Here is a 27,848-nt window from a genome sequence, read left to right on the forward strand (position 1 = left end):
CATAATGAGATTAATTTTGGTATGAATAGAATGGTTGTGTTGCAATTCTTCAATCAGCTTCGCCTTTTCCTTTGGATCAGTTAGGTCAAGAGGCAGATCTAAGGCTGAACCAGTTGTATCCACCACCTCTCTGATGAGCACTATTTTTGGGCATGCATGTGGTAGAATTGTGGGGCGGACAACTATGGTGACAGAAGCTTGAATCCTATTCAGCTTCAGCTTCTCACCTAATTCAGTTATGATGGTTGACAGGTAGTTAGCTGCAATTTTTGTCTACAGTTTGGCTAGTGGTAGAACCGACTGAATCAGAACTGTAGGAAGAAGTTAATCGGGTCCTAAGGGCAGTAGTTTGAGCTCAGGAAGAGCTCTGGGAGTAGCAGCCAGCTTAGTTTTCTGAGACCTCGGCTTCTTCAGCAGTTGAGGAGAGGGGGTATTCTCCGAATTACTGGTGGACAAGACCAGTTTCTTCTTGGGTTTAGGAGCAGCAGCTATTTTTGCCTTGACAGCTTTCTTTGATTTAACAGCCGCTTCCTCAACACCAATCTTTTTGGATTGAGTGTTCTGAAAATTGTTGACTTTGAACTTGGTGGATGTAGAGGATGATGACAGAGGAACTCTTGGATCCTCAATCAGTTTGCATAGTTGAGGAGCAAACTCCAAGTAAATTTTCGAAATGTTTAATAGGATTGATGACAGGTTGACTTTGACTCGTTTCATAATGACGGTCATTACTTGAAACTTTTCCAGTGTTAACGCAGCGAAGGAACCGGCCTTGGCTAAAATGCCTTTTGCATCAATTTCGGCCAGCAGCTGATATTATGGCTTCAGTTTTCGCTTGGCATCATACACTTTGATTGACTTCCCAGTGGCAGAGAGAAGTAGCTGAATCTCTTCAAAATTAGTACTTGCTACTTCAGAAAACCTTGAAATTCCTTCAGCTGGTAGTTGGAAGATGTTGCTGAAATAAGCTTCATCAATAATCATCGAGTGATTATTGACTGTCATCTGAATCTTTCCATCAATGGTGACTGAGCTAGACTTAATAATAAATAGAATCTCTGGATAGTAGAGTTCCTGAGTAGCTAGCCCTAGGAATTGACGAAGTCTAGAAGCTTCAATCTTCCCAAAAACATTCTAAATAGATTCAATGGAATATGAGAAAATCGTTTAAAAATCTATTGCGACTGGGTTCAACAAGAAATATGGGGTTCGTGCTACCATTTGAATCTTGGATTTGCTCTGCAAAGAGAGAAAATAAAGTGCAGGTGATTTGTTCTGAAGAATTCGAGACTTAGAGAAATTGAAAAGTGTGAGAACAAATATGAGAAAGGGCGGTTGCTAAATATGTCTCGTGACTTTTCAAATTTTTAAAATGTGAAAGTCCGTTACAATTTGACCGTAACTTTTCCAGTGTATTTTTATAAATTGAATTTGAGAAGTTGTACAAAAACAGAAATAAAACGTTTGAAATTCAAAAGTTTGCATAAATTTAAATTATCAACTGTGATTAGTCACGTTTTGTATTATAGAACTTAATTAAATAGAGTTAATCAACTTATGTGATAAGATCAGTTATTTTAATTGTTGGCTGATCAGTTTGTAACTGATTCAGTTCAATTCATAATAACTAATATTTGTCTTATCAGTTAACCTCCTGAAATTTGACGTTCCCTCTAAATTAATCAACAAGAAAAATCAATAAGCCCTAAATTATTTCTGAAGTAAAAAAACTTAGTCTCAAGTAGTGACTTAGTGAAGATGTATGCTGCTTGTTGTTCAAGTGAGATATATTCCAGCCTGGTGTCCTTCTTGAGAGCATGATCTCTGATGAAGTGATGTCCGACATCAATGTACTTGGTTCTTGAATGAAGAACTGGATTATGTGTAATCGCAATGAAGCTGGTGTTGTCACAGAAGATTGGTGACTCTTCAGCTATCACTTCATAATCTTTCAGTTGTTGCTAGATCCAGAGCAGTTGAGCACAACAACTTCTAGCAGCAAAATATTCAGCTTCAGTTGTGGAAGTAGCAATGGATGTTTGTTTTTTGCTAAACCATAAGATGAGTCTATCTCCTAGAAACTGACATGATCCACTTGTTCTTTTTTGATCAAGCTTACATCCTGCATAATCTGAATATGAATATCCTACTAAATTGAAAGTTGAATTCTTAGCGTACCATAAGCCCACATTTTTTCTGCCTTTCAAATATTTCAATATGTGTTTAGCAGTAAGAAATGTGATTGTTTATGATTAGCCTATAATTTAGCACATCAACAAACATCAAACATGATATCAGGACGGGTAGCAATTAGGTATAATAAAAAACCTATCAAACCTCTGTAGAGTGTCATTTCAACTGAAATTTAACTGATGAACTCATGGGAGTGTAAGAAATTTCTTTAGCAGTTCCTTTGTATATTTGGTCTGATTGATATAACTATCAGTTTTCAGTTGCTTTACTTGCAAACATAGTAAGAATGTCATTTCACCCATTATGCTCATCTTGAACTTATCATGCATCAACTTAGCAAATTTATCACATAGTTTAGTGTTAGTTGACCCAAATATAATATCAACATAAATTTGAACAAGTAATGAATTATCTTTCTTTATAAATTTGAACAGTATTTTATCAACCGTTCCATTGTAAAATCACGATCAATTAAGAACTTTGATAAGGTCTCATACGAATTTATGGGTAAACTGATTTTTATCAACCGTTCTCATTGTATAGATTTTGAAAGATTTCTTGGAACTAACATCCAGACATTGTTATGGGTAAACTGATTTAGCTCTTCTTGCATAGAAATGACCCAACTAGGATCAGCTAGAGCTTCTTCAATTTTTTTTGGTTCTAATTGCGATAAAAAGCAGAATGTATAAATAAAATTAACATCTAGTTTTTGGTTTTTACCATATCGGATAGGTTACCTAATACCAAGTTCTAAGGATGATTTATGTTCCATCTGTTGTTTAGATCTGTTAGACATCTTTGCATATTTGGTCCATGGTTAATCGGTTTTTACATAAAACTCAAGAACAGCGCCCCCTCCCCCCCCAACTTTCGCCCCTCTCATTTTACAGCATGTATGGTTCGGTTTTGGTTGTTTGGTGTGGATCCTGGTTGGCCTATGGCCCTTAGCCACGGTTCATACCATACCCCAAGATGTCTAGTTCGTGCCATGGTCAATCAAATGGCCACTGGAACGAGACGAGACAGCAAGCGAAGCACAAAACCACAAACGCATGCAAGGTGTTCTCGGTTGGAGTTTTTCTGGTGTTTGCTGAATGGTGCGAATTGTGGCTGGTCTAGGGCCCATAGCCATGGTTCAAATCATTCCTTAGGATGTTGGTAAGAGGTTCTGGTCAGTGGTTCAAGCCCCAATGACCATTAGCCTCGCAAACGACACAAGCAACCCAAGCGCAGCTGCTGGAATTTCTAGACAGCAGCTTGCTGCATCGGTTCGGTGGCTCGTTCGAGTTCTCGGTTGGCTCTTAACCTATGGACTTGGACTGGACAGTGCCCCATTGAGTTGGGAAGGTCATGTTTTTGACCTTTTGTCATTCGGATCATTTTTGAGGTCGTACGAGAATTTACGGTGCGATGTGCCAAATTGACTCTCGAAAGAGCGTTTCATGTTTTGGCCTCCATTCACCTAGATTTCGGCCCTCACCATTTTAGGAGCATTATTTTATCATTTTAGGTGTATTTTAATCATGACTACATGATGGTTCAGTGTTGGTTCGGGTTGGTTTGGAGTCATGATTAAATACGAAGTCGGCAGGCGTAATTTCACATTTTTGAAGGTTATTGCATAGTTTGGTCCCATAAATCTATTGCATTTTTTTCATGGTATATTTAGGTTGCAGCGAGCCTGGGATCAATCCAATCCAATCAGTAAATGGGTACATGATATTTAATTCAGTTATTTCATTATATTACGTGCATAAAATACAAATTTTGAGATTTATGCGATATTACTTGTGGTCACTTTACTATCAGTATTAAATCCGGTCCCCAGTATCGGTCCGGTCACCAGTTATCGGTTAGTTCAGTTGTTTCACCTATTACTGTGGCAGTAGTCTGATAAGACGTAAATCCGATCCCCAGTATTGGTCCGGTCCCCAGTATCGGTCAGCTCAGCTCAGTTCAGTTCAGAGACCACTTGCGTAGACCATAATGTCACCATAAAATTATTACAAGCTATTTCAGTACAGGGCTCCAAGGAGCAAACATTTTTACTATGATTTTTCAGTTCAGTTATGCACGTATTATAATTGCTCATGACAAGTTATTTTCACGTATGCCTCATGACATGATATTTTTATCCCATGCAAATTTTACTATATTATTTACTTGTTATGTACGATATATGCATGTTGAGTCTTTAGACTCACTAGACTTGATTGTTGTAGGTACTGATGATGTCGGGATCGAGGGCGAGAACCAGTGAGCTAGCTTGGGTCGGCAGTAGTGGCACCTGAGGACCTTAGTTTCAGCACTTGCCATTTTATTTTTGATGCTCAAATATTTTATCAGTTATTGAACACTTTAACTTGTTATTTTGGCAAGTAATAATATCTTCCGCTGCTATTTTGAACGTTAAACATCTTTTCAATTTTTGGTATGAATGAAGCACTCCATTTATTTTAAAAGAAAAATTTTAAATTTCCCGCAAATTTTCAAACACGAATTTTCGGGCCTTTATAATTAATATCTCTGACCACGCTGGTAGCTAACAATTCTTCCACTGATGGGACTCACTGAATATCTCACGTCGAGTCCAATAGACTTGACGTCTAGATGATAAGCGAACATTTCTGAGATAAAGGAGTGACTAGTTCCTGAGTCTATCAGGGCCTTCGTGGATAATCTCTTTATGAAAATATTTTCAATCAACAGCGTCGTGTCTTGGTTCGCCTCCTGTGCATGCATGGCGAACACTCTGCCCTGAGTCGGCTGCCTCCACTGGGGGGCACTCCTTCAACATGTGGTCACTTGCCCCGCATTTGAAACACTTGCCTGACCCGTATAAACATGTCCCAGGGTGCTGGCGGTTGCACTTTGAGCACACCGGGTGATCACCCGGCCTCTATGTGCCTTCTGCTGTGGCATAGGACCCTTGCCCTTTGGCGGTCCCTGATATGGCTTCTTCCCTGGCTGCCCCTGGAACGGCCTCTTAAACTGAGGTGTTGTTGCTATTGCTATGGAGCCTGATAGGGTCTCTTGCCCTGTCTGTCGGCCTCAATATCCCTTTGATCCTGCTCTGCCGCCAAAGCCCTGGACACGGCAACTGCATAGGTAATAGGACCAGCTACTCTCACATCACGGCGCAAGATCGCCCGCAACCCATCCAAGAAATGCCTCAGCTTCTCCTGGGCGTCATTAGCTATCAGGGGCACAAAGTGACACACCCTATCAAACTTCCTCACAAACTCTGCAACACTGCTATCCCTCTAACGCAACGTCATGAACTCCCTGGTTAGGCTGGACCGTACTTCCTCAGTGAAGTAATTGGAGTAAAAGACCTCCTTAAATCCATTCCACTTCAGTGTTTGCAAGTTAACTGACACTAATGCACTTTCCCACCACAGTCTGGCGTCTCCTTCCAGAAGTAATGTGGCACACTTAACTCTATCTGCATCTTTCAGTTCCATAAAATTGAAGATTACCTCGATGGACTTAATCCATCCCTCCACTATCATCAGGTCAATGGTCCCCGAAAACTCCTTTGGGTTCATTCTCCTGAACCTTTAGTAAACCGCCTCTGGTCTGGGCCTTGCCACTGTATTTTGTAGCCTAGTTCCCCGCAAACTGTGCAAAGAATTGTGTCATACCTGCGAGCATCTGCGCCTGCATGTCTGGAGGTGGAGGAGGAGGAGCTTCTCTCCCCTCCTCTCGGGCCTCTCTGCCCTCCTCTCTTGCTTCCCGGTTAATCAATCAGTCTAGGAGGCATACTGTTCCAATAATTTACCCAACACGTAAATCCCACATGCAAGAACATAATAATAGTGTCATAAGATGCACGTACTTTGAACTAAAAATGTGAACATGCTGAAATCATGACTCAATTCTTACTACGTAACATAATTCAAAACTTTAAAACTTACAGACTTGAGGTATGACTTCGTGAGTTTCTTGTAACTGGCACTAGGCATAACCCTTTACAAGAACACTGCTCTGATACCAACTGTAACGTACCGTACTTTTTACAACTTGAAATTTACCGAAAAATTAAAAAATTTCTTAAATAATTCGTGAACCTTCAAAATTCGATAAAATAAATTGTACGTCTCAAAAGGTGTTGCAACAAATGATCTTAAAATAATGTTTGACAAAAGTATTTGAACACTTTCATAAAAGCTTAAAACTTGGGCGGTCCTCGGGTTTAGCATCCTACTCAGTCCAAGCTTGCTCCTTGGTCCCCACCCCTTGTCTCCTCGAAAACATCCTCACCTTCATCGATCAAGTCTAGTAAGTCTAAACACTCAACACGTATAAACTGGTAGTAGCGAATAATACGTAATAAAATCACATGCGACTTTAAAATAGAGCATACATACTTGAAACTTGAACTTGCACTAAACTTGAACATACATACATAACATAGACGTGCCATAACGTGGAAACGTTTTTTAGCATGCTTCCATACTTGTACATACTTGAACATACATAAAATTCATAATTTTTGCGTAGAGGCATGTTTCAAAGCAAGTGACCCATAACAAAATCGCCTTATCAGACTAAACCACAGTATTGGGTTAACAGGGAAAAATCCACTGCCACATACATGAGATCCTCGTTCATGTTTTAACAGGTGGATTGGTCCCCGTTCATGCTTTAACGCTTTCCAATCCTGAACTAAACTTGTTCATGATTTAACGGGGTGGATTGATCCCCGGTCATGCTTTACCGCTTTCCAATCACATACATAATTAGTCACAAGACATTTAGCATATCTCAAAAACTTGAAATACTTTATTTTGCATGTCAAACATACTTACTTGGCGTTGAGAGATTCGTTGGATCTCATTTGGGGCCGCTGCTGCAACATACTAACATGAATTTAAATACTTAACTTGCATAACTTGAAGTAGGTACTCGTGCTCACCATCGAATTCAGTAAATAACATAAGACATACTAAAACACTCGGGACTTGACCTCATTTAATCATCGTACTAAGCCATGACATGAAACTCCAAAGAACACAATACATTTTTCCCAAAACAGGTGGTACACGAACCCCGTGTCCAGGTCCGGCTCCGAGTCCGTGTAGGTACTGTAAAATATGTCGTGCAGAGAAGAAGGACACGGACCTCATGTCAAGGTCTGTCTAAGGGTCCGTGTAGACTCTGTAAAAAGGCACTTCAAAGAAAACAAAGGCACGAACACCGTGTCAGGGTCCGTGTACCGGTCCGTGTAGCCACGGCATGAGAAAACCCACGAAATTTTTGTACATGTGCTGCTAATGCTCTAAACTCGATTATATGGACTATGTTTGTGGGGACCCGGGCTCTAACTCAATTGTCTTTGGGATTAATTGGATCTTTGCTAGAAAATGTGGGTCAAAATTTTGCTTTTAATATAAAAAAAAAATTGTATATAAATCATAAAATATACACCATACAAAATACTGTCATATTATTTAATTCAAAATATCATTCACTTTTCCGATTACATGTATTCTACTAGTGTTTAGAATTTCAGTACATGTCTAGTAATAAACCACTAGTTCTTCTCCTCAGCCCGTAATCTCCACGCTATCTCGGTCTCTCATCTTTGTCTCAACCCTGATCCTGTCACACCTGTTGTCATGCACACATACAGACACAACAATAGCCGGAAACTCCGGTGAGAACAAATCCCAGTATTTTACATGTACACATGCATATACACAATATAAATCATGAACATACTACCATGAACATAATCAATAACAATACGTCCCATAGTCTATGAAACGTAATCAATATAAGGCAAGCAACTTAATTCAAACTCATATCTTTGACTCGACTCGTATCTAAGTCTAGGGATCCCGGTGTGAATAAGACGTAACAAGTCTCCCACCTACTCTCCCGATCGGGGTGGCGGTACGTCTTGTTCCTAGACTTAGGCCCTGTCTGTATCGAATATCTACAATCGGAGTCGATCTTCTCCTATGCCTCGATACCACCGAACGTCTAGAAACTTGGCATATCTGCCAATGACTCTCCTATCTCAGTACAAGTACATAAATCAACATAGAGTACAAACATAACAAGTATGTGGTTTTGGGAAACTCAAACCGAATCTGATTCGAGTAATTCTTTCCCAAATCAACATTGAATTATAGGTGCCCCATCATCTCCACAACATATATTATCAAGCATATAAGTTATTCTCCCACACATAGATATCATAACATGCTGGAAAGCAATAAATATATATACCTTTTCGAAGCTCTTGTAGAGAGGAGTAAGAATCTCAACTCGGATCAATAATCGGACGGCTAGATCTTTCACACCTCAAAATCTAAGCTATAATAAAACTTTGAGGATTTCTGAATGTTGTTCTCGGTGATTCAGGCTGCAAAGTGAAGAGGTGCATATATATATATATATATATATATATATATATATATATATATATATATATATATATATATATATATGCAGGTGCGCTGACTCTACTGTACCAACATCGCGGGTGCGATCATGTTTCTGGCGCGGTTGCGGTGTCTCTTTGCCACTAAACTCAACTTGCAACGTCGCTTCTCCATGTCTGTTCCTCCATTCTCTTATTCATAATACAAGATAACTCAAGAGTATCAAACTAAAATCTCGGGCATTACATTTCTCCCCGTCTTGGATATGAGTTAGTCCTCGAACTCGCAAGAAATCAATCAAAATATGTAAAAGAAGCAATATAATCAAAGCTGAATAAATACTCACGTCATGGAAATAACTCTGGATATCTCTGTCTCATTTCTGATTCTGTCTCCCAAGTTGCTTTTTCAATGCCATGACGATTCCACTGGACTTTCACTAGCGGAATAGTCTTTGTTCTAAGCTGTTTTTCTTTCCGATCCAGAATCTGAGTTGGATGTTAAATATGACTTAACGTGTCGTCAAGCTCGGCTTCCTCAGGCTGAATGACATGAGAAGCATCAGGCATATATCTACGCAGCATCGATACATGGAAGACATCATGTATCCCGGATAAAGAAGGAGGAATGGTGAGTCGATAGGCACGATCGCCAATCTTCTCAAGAATCTCTTATGGACCGATGTATCTAGGAGACAACTTTCCACATTTACCAAATCTGACAACGCCTTTAAATGGAAAAATCTTCAAGAACACTCTGTCTCCCTGTTCAAACACTAACGGTCTACGTCTAATGTTCGCATACTTCGCTTGTCTATCCTGTGTTGTCTTCATTCTTTTCTGGATCAGTCTTATTTTCTCAGTAATTTCACGAATCATATCAGGTCCAAGTTCTGGTACTTCAGATATATCATCCCAATACAGAGTATATCTGCACTTCTTGCCATATAATGCTTCAAACGGTGCCATCTCGATGCTCGTCTGATAACTGTTGTTGTATGAGAATTCACAATGAGGTAGTGAATCTTGCCAACTAGTGCAAAAATCTAGCACTACAGCTCTCAGCATATCCTCTAATGTTTAGATAGTCCGCTCTGACTGTCCATCTGTCTGGGGATGGCAAGCAGTACTCAGATGCAATGTTGTACCTAGAGCCTGCTGCAGACTATGCCAAAAGTGTGAAGTGAATCGTGGATCACGATCTGATACGATAGACTTCGGCACACCATGTAATCGAACTACCTCTCGGACATAGATTTCTGCCATCTGATCAAATCTGTACGTCATTCTGTACAGAATAAAGCATGCTGATTTGGTTAATCTGTCAATCACAACCCAAATCGCATCACAGCCCCGAGATGATCGTGGTAACTTCGTAAAAAAATCCATGGAAATGTGATCCTATTTCCATTCAGGAATAGATAAGCTCTGAAATAAACCTCCGGGATCGACATTTATTTCCATAAAACTTTTCAAATGGTACCATCTCAATACTCGTCTGACAGCCGTTGTTGTACGAAAACTCACAAAGCGGCAATATATCTTGCCAAGTAGTGCTAAAGTCAAGCACTACAGCTCTCAGCATATCCTCCAGTGTTTGAATCGTCTGCTCTGACTGTCCGTCAGTCTGTGGATGATATGCGGTACTCCGATGTAATTTCGTACCGAGAGCTTGCTGCAAACTCTGCCAGAAGTGCGAAGTAAACAGATGATCACGGTCTGAAACAATTGACTTCGGCACTCCGTGCAATCTGACCACCTCTCTAGCATAAATATCGGCCATCTGGTCATATCTGTACGTCATTTTGTATGGAATAAAACATCTAGATTTGGCCAATCTGTCAATCAAAACCCAAATCGCATCACAACCTCTGGAGGAACGTGGTAACTGCGTCACAAAATCCATGGAAATGTGATCCCATTTCCATTCAGGAATGGACAAACTCTGTAACAATCCTCCTGGTTTCTTTCTTTCTTTCAACCTTAACCTGTTAGCAATTCAGACACTTGGCTACAAATTCAGTAAAATCAGATTTCATTTGTTTCCACCAATACTGTGTCTTCAAATCATTATACATTTTCCTGCCACCAGGATGAATGCTAAAACTACTACTGTGCGCTTCTGCTAGTATCCGCTATCTCAAATCTAAAATGTTCGGCACAACAATACGATTATTTACATACAAAACACCGTCACAAACCTGATACTCCGATTGATGTCCAGCTCTGACCATAACAATCTAATTCTGCACATTCTGATAAATTTTCTGTGCCTCCTTGATTCTGAATATCAGTTCTGGTTCAGCTCGAATAGCACACAATTTCAGAGGCTGACAATCTATTTCAAAGGCTAATCCAGACAAACAGCAATCTTTATTAAATTCGAAACACCAATCGTCGATAAGGATAAGGAACATACCTTTCGACTCAGTGCATCAGCTGCTGCATTGGACTTCCCTGGATAATACTTGATTTCACAATCGAAATCCTTTAGTAAATCAAACCATCTTTGTTGCCTCATATTCAACTTTGATTGTGAAAACAGATATTTCAAGCTCTTGTGATCAGAATATATCTCAATCTTTTCACCATAAAGGTAATGTCGCCATATCTTTAATGCAAAGACGATGGCTGCCAATTCAAGATCATGAATTGGATAACGAGATTCATGGGGCTTCAGCTGTCTTGAGGCATAAGCAATAACATGTCCTCGCTGCATCAAAACACAACCCAATCCTCGGTGAGAAGCATCACAATAAACTACAAAATCACCCGTACCTTATGGGATAGTAAGTATCGGTGCACTGGTCAGTCTTTTCTTCAATTCAAGAAAGCTGGTCTCACAGTCTTCAGACCAAACAAATGGAGCATTTTTTTGAGTCAACTGAGTAATAGGCTTGGCAATACTCGATAAATCTTTAATAAATCGACGATAATATCCTGTCAAACCCATAAAATTGCGAATTTCGAGCATTGATGTCGGTCTCGGCCAAGAAATCACTGCCTCAACCTTACTTGGATCAACTGATATACCGTCTCCGGATATAATATGCCCCAGAAATACAACTGTCTCAACCAAAACTCGCATTTCGACAGTTTAGCATATAACTTCTCAGCCCTCAGAATTCGCAACACAGTTCTTAAATGCTCGCTAAATCATATTCTTCGAATAAATCAATATTTCATCAATGAATATAATAAAAAAATCGTCAAAATACCTCTGGAATATACGGTTCATCAGACCCATAAACACAACTGGAGCATTAGTCAAACCGAACGGCATGACAATAAATTCATAATGTCCATACCTGGTTCTAAATACTGTCTTCAAGATATCAGAATCCCTGACTCTCGGCTGATGGTATCCAGATCTCAGATCGATCTTGGAATATATAGATGAACCCTGCAACTGATCAAACAAATCATCAATGTGAGGCAAGGGATATTTATTCTTTACCGTTGCTTTGTTCAGTTGCTGGTAGTCGATACAATGCCTCATCGAACCATCTTTCTTCTTCACAAACAATACGGGAGCACCCCAATGAGACGCACTCGGTCTGATATACCCCTTGGCCAGTAAATCCTCCAACTGTTCTTTTAATTCTTTCAACTCAATCGGTGCCATTCTGTACGGAGCCCTCGATATCAGAACTACACCTGGCATCAACTCAATGATGAAGTCTATCTCTCGAATTGGAGGCAAAACATGAATCTCATCTGGAAAGACATCAGCAAACTCACACACCACTGGCAAGTCCGCTGTAATGCCCTTTGACCGGTTTTAATAAAATAGCAGCGGCATTTAAAATTTTCTTAAAAGAAATAAGGCTTTAAACTACATTTCAATATATAATCAAAAGTATATACATGATGCAACAAAATACAAAATATCATTTTTGTGATCATGTCCAAAAATACTAGCAAAATATCTTCTTCCTTCCATCTCTGGTATGCATATGACCCCAGCTCCAATCAACGTCCCGGCTCGTCACTCTTATCTCCATCACATGAAATAACTGAAATGAGTATAAAACTCAGCAAGTGGAACTCTTACATAGCAATGAATACATAGCATACTCTGAAAAACATGAATTTGAAAACATTAAATACCATCAACTCCGAAACATAAATATTATAGCATGAATAGCAATAACAATGGTATTTCTCTTTTCTCTGATGTATTGATATCTAAATAATATCTCTGTCTCTGTACCTATATCTCATCGATATAAATCGATACTCTGTTGGGATATAAGCCTATGGTCGTTGATCAACTAATTGCATGCAATCTCTGACTATGTATCTATCAATCCAATAAATCATTTGTACTCTCTTATAGCATTAAACCAAACACTTTCCATACTCTTTTCTTTTGTATTCCCTTTGACATAATTGAGACATAAAATGCCTCTAATATACAACAAAGTGTATTAATACATAGCATGAATCAAATGGAAGGGAATAACATGTTAAAACCATTGAAACACAATACATATATTATCATGTGAGCACAAGGAAATGAATTCAACTTACTATACTTGGATCACTTGATTCTATTCTCTCGGTACGCTTCCTACAACAATAAACCATATAATGAACCATCAACATCTCAATAATAACAAACGTAAACCACAAAACCTATAAAACCAACACACTCAATAATCCATAATTTCTCCCAACACCAAAAACCAAGAATAAACTATACCACAAGCTTACCTTAACTCCTTCAACCAACAATGACCTTGTTCTCTACTCACTTCAATAATCTCACAAGATGCTAGTGTTGCGACTTTGATTGTTGCACTCCCAAGAGCAGGTTGTCCACAAATAGTATAATTCGATGAGTTCGAATATCGTATCGACGAGGAAGCTAAGTTAATTACAAGTCCACTACAATGTCTTTTTATTTATTTTTTCTTTTAGTTGTTTGAATCTTTAATTGGTAATTTTTAATTGTTCAAATTTTAATTTAAGTAGTTGAGATTAAAGGATCCACTCTTGGTATTTTAATAAAATTAACATTAACGAACATTATTGAAATCCACTTAATAAAATGGTTCCAATATATTAAATAATCATATTTATATTATGTTATATATTATTATCTTATAAGTATATAATATATACCAAAACTTATAAATGTTATCAAGTATTTATTGTGCTATATAAATATTTTTAAACACTAAATTAAGGTTCCCACTTTAAATGATTGGTAAAATCAAACTAACATTTAAATGGTACCAAGATATTATTATTATGATATATTTATATATAGTAAATCAAGGTTCCCACTTTAAATGGTTGGTAAAACCAAACAAACATTTAAATGGTTCCAAGTAATTTAATATTATAATATATTCATATATAATAAATCAAGGCATCCACTTTAAATGGTTGGTAATACCAAACTAACATTTAAATGGTTCCAAGAATTTAGTGTAACATATAGCAACAATAAATCAAAACTCCCACTTATAAGTAGGGTATAAAAATGCTTAAAGAAATAAATATAACATAAACAATAAATAATGATTAATTAATATAAAACATAGATTATTACCTTTTAGTAATCTTATTATCATGCCAAGAGTTTCACCTTTTCATCTCAACTTTAGGAAGTTAGCTATTCATTATTCAAAGTGTAAAACTTTGAATATGAAATTAACATGCTAATTATATTTAAATGAAGAAATAAAGGAAAAATATAGAGATAAATATTATGAACTCAAAGGTTTGTTCATAGAATGAGGGATATCTCAATTCATTACAATGAACCCATATTTATAGCCAAATTTGGGGAGACAACCACAAATAAAATATTATTTTTTACACATAATTCTTCATTGGTGTTCCAAGAAATTATATTTTAATGCACATCACTTTTGAAAATCTTGCCATCCGAATTTTCTTTTCCACACCATTTGACCAAGTAATATGGTCAAAATACTAGAGCATGGTAAAACTGCCACTCCTTTGGTAACTTTAGTTGTTGCTTAATTTGATCCCACTTGTGAAAAGATTTTTATCTTATGCTTGCCACCAATATTGTAGATATTAACATCAACTTTCTACAGGTCTAATAATCATCTTAATCCCATTTGCAACGCCAAGTTTATTCTTGTTTTATCGAACCTGTAAAAAATAGTAAAAACATATAATTACACAACAACTTATATTTTATACAATTTATTATAAAACATATAATATTTAAACATTTAATAAAACAAAATATATATATTTATATTATAAAACATTTAATTAAGAATAGTTAAATGTACACGGCCTTCAGAAATTCTTAGTAAGAGTCTCAACTCTATATCCTCACAGGTTAATAAATGTTTCAATTTATGGCAACGATTTCTCTCATGGAGTTGGAATACAGATAAATGCTCAGAAAAATGGTTTACAGAATGCAGACAGACAAACTAGCCAAACTTATCAAAAGATAGAAAGTCCATTGATTCAAAATATAGTTGTTCTTATTATATATTTTTTCCTGAAATATATTTTTTTTATAACATCATGGAATCAGACTAAGTTTATGCTTCTTGACCACATATTTATTTTATTTGTACAATAAATTTCTCTCTTTCTTTCTTTTTTTAATGAGATATATATGGGTCATAGCATATAACTTAAATATTACATAGATCTTCAATATCTTTCTTTTTGTATTTTTCTTTTATTTTTTTCAGAATAAGAACTCGAGATCTAAATAATAGATAGTCTCTCCCATTATCAATAAAGGCTCGAAAGCTGTTTTCTCAGTCCTCTCCACTCACTCACAAAATATGTGTGAGTTTAAAATTTTAGGCACTCTTATAAGGTATATCTTGGGCCATATTTTTTAATACATGATTTTATCACAATGGTTAATCACTCAAAAAGATTTCATAAATCATATTTTTATATTGATCAGAATATTAAAATTGAATTTTTTTACAAATAAAAATTTAAAAATTCTTAAAAAGATTAATGTATGTTCTAATATAAATCTTTCAAACATGTAATGTATGACATTTTTGCAAAAAATACTAAGATACAAACAATAAACATGATTTTATTTTAAAATAATATATATATATATATTTTAATTTTTTTTATAAGTTTGTTCTCCCCCCAATCAGAATATGACATTGTCCCTAATGTCAAAATAACTATTAATAAAGAGTACATAATGAAAGAGATATCACCTGGAATTTTATTGAAGATAACAAACTGAAAAAAACGCAAACCAATCCACGACTTTTGAATCAATGATCCAACTTCCTTTTTTTACTGCTTGATTGCGATCAATTGATCTTTGTTATCATCGGATCAGGCTAATGAGCAAAAGCTTCCAAATCATCAATTAATTGGTCGGCAGTTGAAGCAAAGATGAGCATCCGTCGTGAATTTTCTGAAATGAAATTCTGTTCCACAGCTTTATCAAGAAATGTCAACAAACTGATATTCAAGAAGCCCACAGGTTTATTATGGATATTAAGTTGTGCCCAAGAAACAGTGTGAAAAATTTCTTCTAATGTACCAAAACACCTGGTAGTGCGATAAAAGCATCAGAATTTTCAATCATTTGAGTGATTCTTTCATACATAGAAGAAACTTTTAATTCCTCCCCAATCGTAACACCTGTAATATTTCCTTCAGCTAAAGCTGTAGGAATAATACCCAAAACCCGACTACCTCCAAGATGAGCAGATGTTGAAACAGATCTCATTAACCCATATTACCTATCCCATATACCAAGTGAATTTTTCTCTCAGCCAATATCTTTCCAATATTATTCGCTGCTTCTACAAACACTTCATTTTCTCCAGGACTCGACCCACAAAATACACAAATATTTTTCAATGTTTGTGCAGAGGATCCAGCCATGTTTTTACTTTTTTTTTGTCTGCAAAAATAGAGAGAAAGATGTGAGATTTTATAGGGGTAATATGTTATCATGACAAAACTATGGGTCACAGCTATAAACAGAATAAATAGTAAAAACAATAATGACAGACATGCATATAAACAGTAGTGTGATTGTGGCTCACAATTTTCCTCTGGTTTTACGTATAGAAACGGCTTCAACGCCTTCTATGATTCGAGGATATGTTTCCCATCCAATTTTATTATAAATTGGCAAACTTGGTCTTTTTTAGTCGGATTCGCAAGACTATGACGCTCATCTTGGAATTGTTTCCATAAACGGAGTAGTTCAATATGCACATGTCCACTAGAATACGTCTCAAGAGTCAATATCTAAAGACTCCTTACTCAGTCCATTCTTAATGAAACCAATTTTATCTTCTCTGATATTGGAAACACATCCCAAAGATCTACATCGTTTGTCACAAGTCCATCTTGCACACTTATGACAAACCCCTAAACATTTGGGCCTTCGTTTTTTCGCATAAGAGTTTTTTCCTAATCTAGGCAAATACCGAATGAGCAATGATTATGAAACTTCTCCTCCTAATCGGACCTTAGCTTCTATTACAAGACGAATATCTTCTAGAATTTATTTTTGCATTAGCAATCTCAATCTTTCACACCTTTCTGCATAAATATTTCTTAGAACATTTTCAGAAATAGAGGGAAAATATTTACAAATTTTTGAGAGAATTTCATCCATTTTGAAAAGAAAAAAAATGATTTTTTTTTTATTTTTGTATCAGCAATTGTGGGAAATTGATTTAACCGACTATGAAAGTCACGGAGTACCGTTATCCGCCATTTAACCGGGAAAATAAAAAGATTAAGAAAACCTGAAATAAAAACAAAAAAATTTAAATGCAACGGAAAAATAAAAATAAAAATCAAGGATCAAAAAGAGAAATAAACTCTTCTTGAAAGATTTCATTTTCTAAAAATGGTTTAAGTCTTTGTCCATTTACTTTAAAAATATCACCATTTTTAGGATTTTCAATATCAACAGCTCCATAAGTATACACATGCTTTACAACATATGGGCATGTCCATCTTGATCGTAATTTTCCAAGGAATATGTGAAGTCGAGAATTATAAAGCAAAACTTTTTTACCAATCTCAAAAGATTTTCTAAGAATTGTTTTATCATGAAATGATTTGATTTTGCTTTATAAATCACTGAATTCTCATACGCGTCATTTATGAGTTCATCAAGTTCATTAAGTTGCAATTTACGCAATTTTTTTGGCATCATCCATGCTTCAATTTAAAGTTTTGATCGCCCAATAAGCTTTATGTTCCAATTCCACAGGAAAATGACAATGTTTCCATAAACCAACCTATAGTGAGACATATTCAATGATGTTTTAAAAGCTGTTCGATATGCCCAAAATGCATCATTAAGTCTCAGAGACCATTCTTTTCTATTTGAGTTAACAGCTTTTTCCAAAATTTGCTTCATCTCCCTATTAGCTAATTCAACTTGTCCATTTTTTTGAGGATGATAGGAGTAGTTACTTTATGAGTAATACCATATTTTTTCATTAATGAAGCAAATGGTTTATTAACAAAGTGAGTTCCCCCATCACTTATCATGGCTCGAGGAATTCCAAATCTACTAAAAATATTTTCTTTTAAAAATTTGATGACGATTTTATGATCATTTGTTCGACATGGAATTGCCTCTATCCATTAGGAAACATAATCAATTGCAACTAAAATATACAAGTATCAAAACGACGGTGGAAAAGATCCCATAAAATCAATTCCCCAACAGTCAAAGATTTCAATTTCAACGATAGGATTCAAAACCATCATGTTTCTTTTTGAAATCGCACCCAATTTTTGGCCATTTTCACAGATCTTGCAGATTTCGTGGGAGTCTTTAAACAAAGTGGGCCAATAAAATCCACACTGCAAGATTTTTGCAGCCGTTTTCTTTGAAGAAAAATGTCCTCCGCATGCTTCTGAATGACAAAATTTAATGACACTACTTACCTCATTGTCGGGTATGCACTGTCGAAAAATTTGATATGGACAATAATTGAACAGATACAGATCATCCAAATAAAATTTTTTACCTCATTCAAAAAATTTCTTTTATCTTGGGAACTCCATTGCGGTGGCATTTTTCCTGTCACAAGAAAATTTCTATGTTAGCAAACCATGGTGTAGTAGTCATTGAAAATAGATGTTCATCAGGAAAATTATCGTTAATTGGTGTCATTTCACAAGATGATCCTGTTACTAGTCTCGATAAATGATCGGCTACGACATTCTCGGCTCCTTTCTTATCTTTGATCACAATGTCAAATTCTTGGAGCAACAAAATCCATCGTATCAGTCGTGGCTTTGCATCCTGTTTGGTCAACAAATATCTAATAGCAGAATGATCAGTAAAAACAATAGCCGTTGATCTAATCAAATAAGAACGAAATTTATCGAATGCAAATATTACAGCAAGTAGTTTTTTTGTCAGTTGTGGAGTAATTCATTTGAGCATTGTTTAAAATTCAACTTGCATAATATATCAGATAAGGCTTACCATTTCTTCTTTGACCCAGTACTGCACCGACTGCATAATCACTCGCATCGCACATGATTTCAAATGGTAAAGACCAATCAGGAGGTTGCATGATAGGAGCTGATGTTAAATGTCGAATAATTTTATCAAAAGAATTTTGACATTCTTGAGTCTACTCAAATGCAGTGTCTTTTGTTAAGAGGTTACAAATGTGTTTAGAGATTAAAAAAAAGTCTTTTATAAACCTCTTATAAAATCCAGCATGCCCCAAAAATGAACGAATTTCTTTAATGGTTTTTTGAGAGGGTAAATTTGCAATGACATCAACTTTTGCTTTATCAACTTCAATTCCATGAGATGACACGACATGTCCCAAAACAATTCAGAAGTAATCATGTAATGACATTTTTCTCGATTTAAAATAAGATATTTTTCCTTGCATCTTTTAAAACTTTTTCCAAATTTTCAAGACAATTATCAAATATTTTCCCAAAGACAGTTAAATCATCCATGAAAATTTCCAAAAAATTTTCAACCATGTCGCAAAAAATACTTAGCATACATCTTTGAAATGTTGCTGGGGCATTGCATAAACCAAATGGCATCCTTCTGAATGCAAATGTTCCAAAAAGACATGTGAATGTAATTTTTTCTTGATCTTCGAGTGCAATGGGAATTTTATAATAACCTGAATATCCACCAAGAAAACAATAGTATGGATGACCTGCTACTCTTTCTAAAATTTGATCCAAAAATGGAAATGGAAAATGATCTTTTCTAGTGGCGTCATTTAATTTTCTATAATCAATACACATCCGCCAACTAGATGGGACTCGACTTGTTAACAATTCACCTTTTTCACTTTTTATCACTATGATGCCAGATTTTTTTGGAACTACTTGTGTTGGGCTTATTAACTTACTATCAGAAATAGGGTAGATAATCCCAACATCAAGTAGTTTGTAAACTTCAGTTTTCACAACATCTTTCATGTGTGGATTTAATCTCCTTCGTGGTTGTTGAGATGTTTTTGTATTTTCTTCTAAGTGAATTTTGTGAGTGCAAATTAGTGGATTAATGCCCTTGACATCTTTTAGTGTCCAACCAATTGCACTTTTATGTCTTTTAAGCATATCAACTAATTTTTCTTCCACAAGAGTTTCAATAAGATTTTCATCTTCACTTTCATCTCCTTTGTCATGTGGTTGCTTACAAAGATTAAAAACATTGAGCTCCAAGGTCATGTTACCAAATGAAAACTTCATTATTCCATTCCTGCAATTTATAAGGGCATTAGAAGTTGCTAAAAATGGACGACCCATAATTACAGGAATTGCATTACATGCTTCGATATGTTGTGTATCTAAAACTATGAAATCGACATGATATATAAAGTTATTAACTTGGACCAATACGTCTTCTATCATACCTCTTGGCACTTTAATAGATCTATCGGCAAGTAAAAGTGTTATCGAAGTAGATTTTAACTCGCCTAGATTGAGTTCTTGTTAAACTGAATATGGAAATAAATTCACACTAGCTCCAAGATCAAGCAAAGATTTTTTAATCTTTCGTTCTCCAGTAATACATGGAATAGTAGGACTACCAGGGTCTTTGTATTTCAAAGTATTATTATTTTGAATGATTGCACTTACTTGTTCGGCTAAAAATGCTTTCTTTTTCATATTCAATTTTCTTTTCACAGTGCACAAGTCTTTCAAAAATTTGACATATGATAGTACTTGTTTTATTGCATCTAATAATGGAATATTAACTTTTATTTGTTTAAAAATATCATATATATATCAGAATTCAAATTTGATTTTTTTGTATTTTTCAATGCATGAGAGAATGGTGGTGACGCTGTCTGTTGAACCTCATCTTCGCAAGTTATGGGTTCGACTTCCTTACCCTTTAGAGTTGATTTATCATCATCTTCACAAGGTTCAAGAATGGATTTTTCCACAACCTTACCACTTCGAAGGGTAATAACAGATTTTACCTGATCCATCGGTTGAGTTACAGAAGTTCCAGTTTGTGAATGATGATCCTTGGGATTAGGCAAAGGTTTTAAAGGAAATTTACCTTTTTCATTAACATTAAGTGCAGATGCAAATTTAGCAAGAGTATCTTTCAAATCTGTCATGTTTTGAGCAGTTTGAGTATTGATAGACTCTTGTTTTGCAATGAAAGAATTCAATATATCTTCCAAATTTCTTTTAGGTCGAGGAACATAAGGTGCATAATTTTGAAAATTTTGTTGATTTTGGAAATGTGGTTGTGAAAATTGTGCAGCATTATCATTCTTCCAACTAAAATTTGGATGATTTCGCCAACCTGGATTGTAATTTTGAGAAAAGTTCAAAATTTGGCCTTTTGAAATTGTTCAAAATTTTGACTTGTTCATGGAGACATTCTTTAAAAGAGGGCAAAGTGGGACAATCTTTTGTAGAATGATCACTTGTATTACAGATGTGACACGCAATTTCTTGAATAGCTTTTAATTGACCATTTTTTTTTCAATTCAAGTTCCTCAACTTTTCTTGCCAAAGAGGTAAATCTAGATTGAAGATCATGTTCATCTTTGAGAGTGTACATACCTCCACCAGATGTAGGAGATTGAATCTTGTTTGATTGTTCGATTGTACCTATAGTGTCCCAATTTTGAGCATTTTCAGCTAATGAATCGAGATACTCAATTACCTCATTTGGATCTTTATCTTCAAATGCTCCATTACACATAAATTCAACAATTTGCCTATCTTTAGGTGTTAAGCCTTCATAAAATTGAGAAACAACTCTCCAAATTTCAAAACCATGATGTGGACAAAGATTAAGCAATTCTTTGTATCTATCCCAACACTGATAAAAAGTTTCTCCTTGTTTTTGAGTGAAAGTGATGATTTGCCTTTTGAAAGAATTTGTTCTATGAGATGGAAAAAACTTTTTCAAAAATTGTTGTTGCAATTCATCCCAAGTTTGAATGGATCCCGATATAAGATTTTGTAGCCAAGTTTTAGCTTTATCTTTTAAAGAAAAAGGAAAAAGCTTAAGTCAAATGGTGTTCATGCTACAATTTATATCATTATATGTGTTGCACACTTCTTCAAAACTCTCGTAAATGCATGTATGGATTTTCAGAATCTAAGCCATGAAAATTGGGTAAAAGTTGGATAATAGCAGGCTTAAAATTGAAATGAGATGCATCAGGGGGAAAAACTTGACATAAAGGTGCACTAGTACGTGTAGGATTCATGTGATCTCTAAGTGTTCTTCGTCTATCATGATCATATTGAGATTGAATTTCATCTTCATTTTCTTGTATGGGTTCTTCCGCCATGTTTTGTAAAAATAAAGGGTTATTTTAAATGAGTCGACCCTTAAGTGTACGTGACCAAATGATCATGCAAATGCAAATGCAAATACAAAAGAATAAAAACACACAAAAGCAATAAAAATTCAAATAAAGAAAAATAAACTATAAACAAAATTAAATAGACTTGAACTTAAATTATACTTCCCCGGCAACGGCGCCAAAAACTTGTTGCGACTTTGATTGTTGCACTCCCAAGAACAGGTTGTCCACAAGTAGTATAATTCGATGAGTTCGAATAACGTATCCACGAGGAAGCTAAGGTAATTATAAGTCCACTACAATGTCTTTTTATTTATTTTTTCTTTTAGTTGTTTGAATCATTAATTGTTAATTTTTAATTGTTCAAATTTTAATTTAAGTAGTTGAGATTAAAGGATCCACTCTTGGTATTTTAATAAAGTTAACATTAATGAACATTATTGAAATCCATCCACTTAATAAAATTGTAATGCCCGAGATTTTATTACTGTAATCAGAAATTAATCTGAAATGATTTATTGATTAATTGAGATACTTACAGACGGAACCGATTATACCGGGAGAGTCGAGAAAAGAATTGACAAAAGGTTCCAATACAAGTCCCCGCGCACATGCACGACTTGAATGCGCGCACATGCGCGGAACGTCCAGTAGCATTGGCGCATATGCGCGACGTAAATGGCGCACATGCGCGGGAGGGGCAGTAGGTACGGCGCATATGCGCGAGAAAAGTGGCGCATATGCGCGAGAAGTCAAAGCGCTAGTTTGCATAACTGGCGCATATGCGCGACATAAATGGCGCATATGCGCGGGATAGGCAGAATGATTGGCGCATATGCACGGAATAATTGGCGCTTATGCGCGAGAAGACAAATGCTAGTTTTTATAACTGGCGCATATGCGCGACATTGTTGGCGCATATGCGCGAAACGTGCAGAACATGCACAACGCCACTTGCCCTTGTATCATGAAACGGGGGTATATATATATATATATATATAAGCATACGAAATCCATCAGAAACGAGAGAAGGAAGAGAAAGAAAAGAAAGAAAAAGAAAAAGGAAACCGAGGGAAGATTTGGAAATTGAGAACGATCCGTCCGTCTGTTTTCAAATCCGAGCATAGTACCGTGTTCCTATCAACACAGGCTACAACTGGACGTAAGTTTTATTACGTTTAGACAAGATTTGAATTTATGATATTGTCAGAATTGAATATGATTCGGATATGGTGTTTCTGCTACCGTAGACATTATAGAATTGAAGTCAGATTAAAGAACAGACTGGTTCTGTAATTGTTATGATTTTTGAAAGATATTGACTGAGATTCTATATCAGAATTGTGTTAATATTCAGAGTATGAATTATGTTGACACAGATTATGAGTTCCAGTATTATATTTGTGATATTCAGATTGACGGGGTTATTCAGATTGTATTATTATGCTGTCGAAACATCAGTTGATTTAGATTAATCAGATTTCGATATGATTCAGATTGTATTGTGATATCGATGATATGAATCAGATTATATCTTGTTCAGATATTGATCAGATTGTATATTGATTTGAGTATTGATCAGAACAAATTGTGTATTGAGTTATTCACTGATACAGGGTATTCGATATTGTCATTTCAGATTTGATATGGACAGATTTGAGTACAGGTCATCGTCTTCGTCAGACCGAGACGACAAAAGTATAATTCATGTGATATTCGGGAAGACACAACTCAAATAGATCCCATTTGAGTTTCCCAACAAAATCACATACTAGATTATTGTTATATTCTGATATGAATATTCTTGTTTATATGCTGATATGCTACTGCTTTGTTTATAGATTTATATGCATTGCATTTAAGATAGGGAGTCTTGACAGATCCGTCAAACCTCTAGACGTTCGGTGATATCACAGCTTAGGGGAAGATTCACTCTCCTATTGTAGATGTGGATACAGATCAGACCGAAGTCTAGGAATAAGACGTACCGTCACCCCGATTGGAGAGTAGGTGATAGATCGTCTTATTCACAACGGGATCCCTAGAGTTATATTTGAGTCGAGTCTAGACATGATTTGACTAGAACTGCATGTGTTTATAGATGTGGTTTCATAGACTATGAAACCCATGTTTATTGCTTTCAGTTATGATAGCATGTTTATATGATTTGATTTAAATTGCATGTTTATCTGAATTGAGTTGCATGCTTATTTTGATGTGATTTCATAGATTATGAAATCTATTACTTTTGAATATGATCATGATAGCATGTTTTCTGATTTAGATTGTTTCTATACATGCTTACCATGTTTTATACTGGGATTTATTCTCACCGGAGTTATCCGGCTGTTGTCTTGTTTTGTATGTGTGCATGACAACAGGTGGGACAAGATCGGGGTCAGAAGATGATGAGAGAAGACGAGTTTAGCGTGGTGATTCCGGACTTATTGTAGAGTTGGTTAATACTTGAAATTTAGTATTTGAACCTTAGACTAGTTTGAACTAGAAGCATGTTGTACAAGACTTGTATAATTATTATACTGATTTGTATAATAGATAGATGTCATTACCTTCCGCATTGATATTTTAAAAAGAAAAATTTTTAGACCCTGTTTATCTTAATTGATAATTAAGTCCCAAAGATGATTAAGAAAAAGATCAGCATCCGGGTCCCCACAAAAATGGTTCCAATATATTAAATAATCATATTTATATTATGTTATATATTATTATCTTATATGTATATAATATATACCAAAACTTATAAACGTTATCAAGTATTTATTGTGCTATATATATATATATATATATATATATATATATATATATATATATATATATATATATATATATATATATATATATATATATATATTTGTAAACACTAAATTAAGGTTCCCACTTTAAATAGTTGGTAAATCCAAACTAACATTTAAATGGTTCCAAGAAATTATTATTATGATATATTTATTTATAGTCAATCAAGGTTCCTACTTTAAAAGGTTGGTAAAACCAAACAAACATTTAAATGGTTCCAAGTAATTTAATATTATAATATATTCATATGTAATAAATCAAGGCATCCACTTTAAATGGTTGGTAATACCAAACTAACATTTAAATGGTTCAAAGAATTTAGTGCAACATATAACAACAATAAATCAAAACTCCCACTTATAAGTAGGGTATAAAAATGCTTAAAAAAATAAATATAACATAAACAATAAATAATGATTAAATAATATAAAACATAGATTCTTACCTTTTAGTAACCTTATCATCATGCCAAGAGTTTCATCTTTTCATCTCAACTTTAGGAAGTTAGCAATTCATTATTTAAAGTGTAAACCTTTGAATATGAAATTAACATGCTAATTATATTTAAATGAAGAAATAAAGGAAAAATATAGAGAGAAATATTATGAACTCAAAGGTTTCTTCATAGAATGAGGGATATCTCAATTCATTACAATGCACCCCTATTTATAGCCAAATTTTGGGATACAACCACAAATAAAATATTATTTTTTATACATAAGTCTTCATTGGTGTTCCAATAAATTATATTTTAATGCACATCACTTTTGAAAATCTTGCCATCCGAATTTTCTTTTCCACATAAAATAAAACATGTAGATATCTGAGTTGTTGAGTTGTGGTATTTTTTTCACACCATTTGACCAAGTAATTTGAGAGATATGGTCAAAATAATAGAGCATGGTAAAACTGCCACTCCTTTGGTAACTTTAATTGTTGCTTAATTTGATCCCACTTGTGAAAAGATTTTTATCTCAGGCTTGCCACTAATATTGTAGATAATAACATCAACTTTCTACAGGTCCAATAATCATCTTAATCCCATTTGCAACGCCAAGTTTATTCTTGTTTTATCGAACCTGTAAAAAATAATAAAAACATATAATTACACAACAACTTATATTTTATACAACTTATTATAAAACATATAATATTTAAACATTTAATAAAACAAAAAATATATTTTATATTATAAAACATTTAATTAATGTACAATTTTTATGTTTACCAGCTAGAATCAAAGGAAGTAAATGAAAGAAAATGGAACCCTAACCTCCCTTTTGAGAAGAAGAGCCGAGAGAATGGGAGAAGAAATGAGGAAAAGTGAACCAACTCTTGAATTATATCACTTAATCTCGAAAACACGCTTACACTGTTCATGCACCGCGGGTGCGCTAAGCCTTGGACCGCGGGTGCAGCTACGCTGTCTGTACAACATCCGAAAATCTGAAAGTGACGACAGCAGGTGCGCTGAGTTCTTACCGCGGGTGCGCTCTGCCTACTGGAATTCAGCCAAAAATCTGAAACAAGCGACCGTGGGTGCGGTACCTTTCTGACTGCGAGTGCGGTGTCGCCTCTGCCCAATCACCGCGAGTGCGGTGTCTTACTTACCACGGGTGCACTGTCACCTGAAGTCAACAAAATACTTTGCAACTAAAATCGAGTTGCAACATCGCTTCTCCTCATAATTCGGCAATACTCTCAACAAGAAAGTTACAACTCTATAACTTATCTAACTACCCCAATTGGTCTCATACCAATTGGCTCAACCTACGAATTACCATGAATTAAATCGCAACAACGCTACAATACAACTACACATAATCTAATATCAACAATACTATAAACCATAAACCGCAACTCTTAACATCAAAACTATACTTAAACTTAACCAAACAGTCAATAATCATACGAAATCTTAAACCGTACCGTTCACCAAGCTTGGCTATTACAATCTCCCATCCTTAAAGGAATTTTGTCCTCGAAATTGACGTCACTGCGCAAACAACTCAGGATACTTGTTTTTCATCTCATCCTCTGGTTCCCACGTGGCTTGTTCAATCAAATGATTCCTCCAAATGACTTTAACAATGGCGATCTCTTTGTTTCTCAATAGTTTAACTTTGCGATCCAGAATCTGGACTGGAACCTCTTGGTACGTCAAATTCGACGTCAAATCCAATGGCTCATGACGAAGAACATGGTAAGGATTCGCAATATACTTCCTGAGCATGAAGACATGAAAAACATTAAGAACTCTATCAAGATCTGGCGTTAGGGCTAACCTGTAATCTCGATCACCAACTCTATCCAAGATCTCAAATGGGCCAATAAATCAAGGACTTAACTTTCTCCTTGCCTAACCGCATCACACCCTTAAGAGGTGCGATCTTCAAGAACACGTGGTCACCAACCTCAAACAGCAACGGCCTACGTCTCACATCAACATAACTCTTCTGTCTCGACTGCGCTGTCTTCATTCTTTCTTGGATAACAGCAACAACATCAGCTGTCTGTTGGACCAACTCTGGACCCAACATCTTCCTCTCACCAATCTCATCCCAATACAAGGGAGATCTAAACTTCCGGCCATAAAGTGCTTCATACGGTGCCATGCCAATCGTCGCTTGGTAGCTATTATTGTACGTGAA

At 35.5% G+C, this 27,848-nt stretch overlaps 1 pseudogene; it reads right to left on the reverse strand.

Moving 5' to 3' along the window:
• Positions 1 to 816: 816 nt before the first annotated feature.
• Positions 817 to 22,365, reverse strand: LOC140806708 (uncharacterized; annotated as a pseudogene).
• Positions 22,366 to 27,848: the final 5,483 nt, after the last annotated feature.

The sequence above is a fragment of the Primulina eburnea genome, chromosome 12 (genome assembly GCF_022965805.1).
Source record: "Primulina eburnea isolate SZY01 chromosome 12, ASM2296580v1, whole genome shotgun sequence".
NCBI lineage: Eukaryota > Viridiplantae > Streptophyta > Magnoliopsida > Lamiales > Gesneriaceae > Primulina > Primulina eburnea.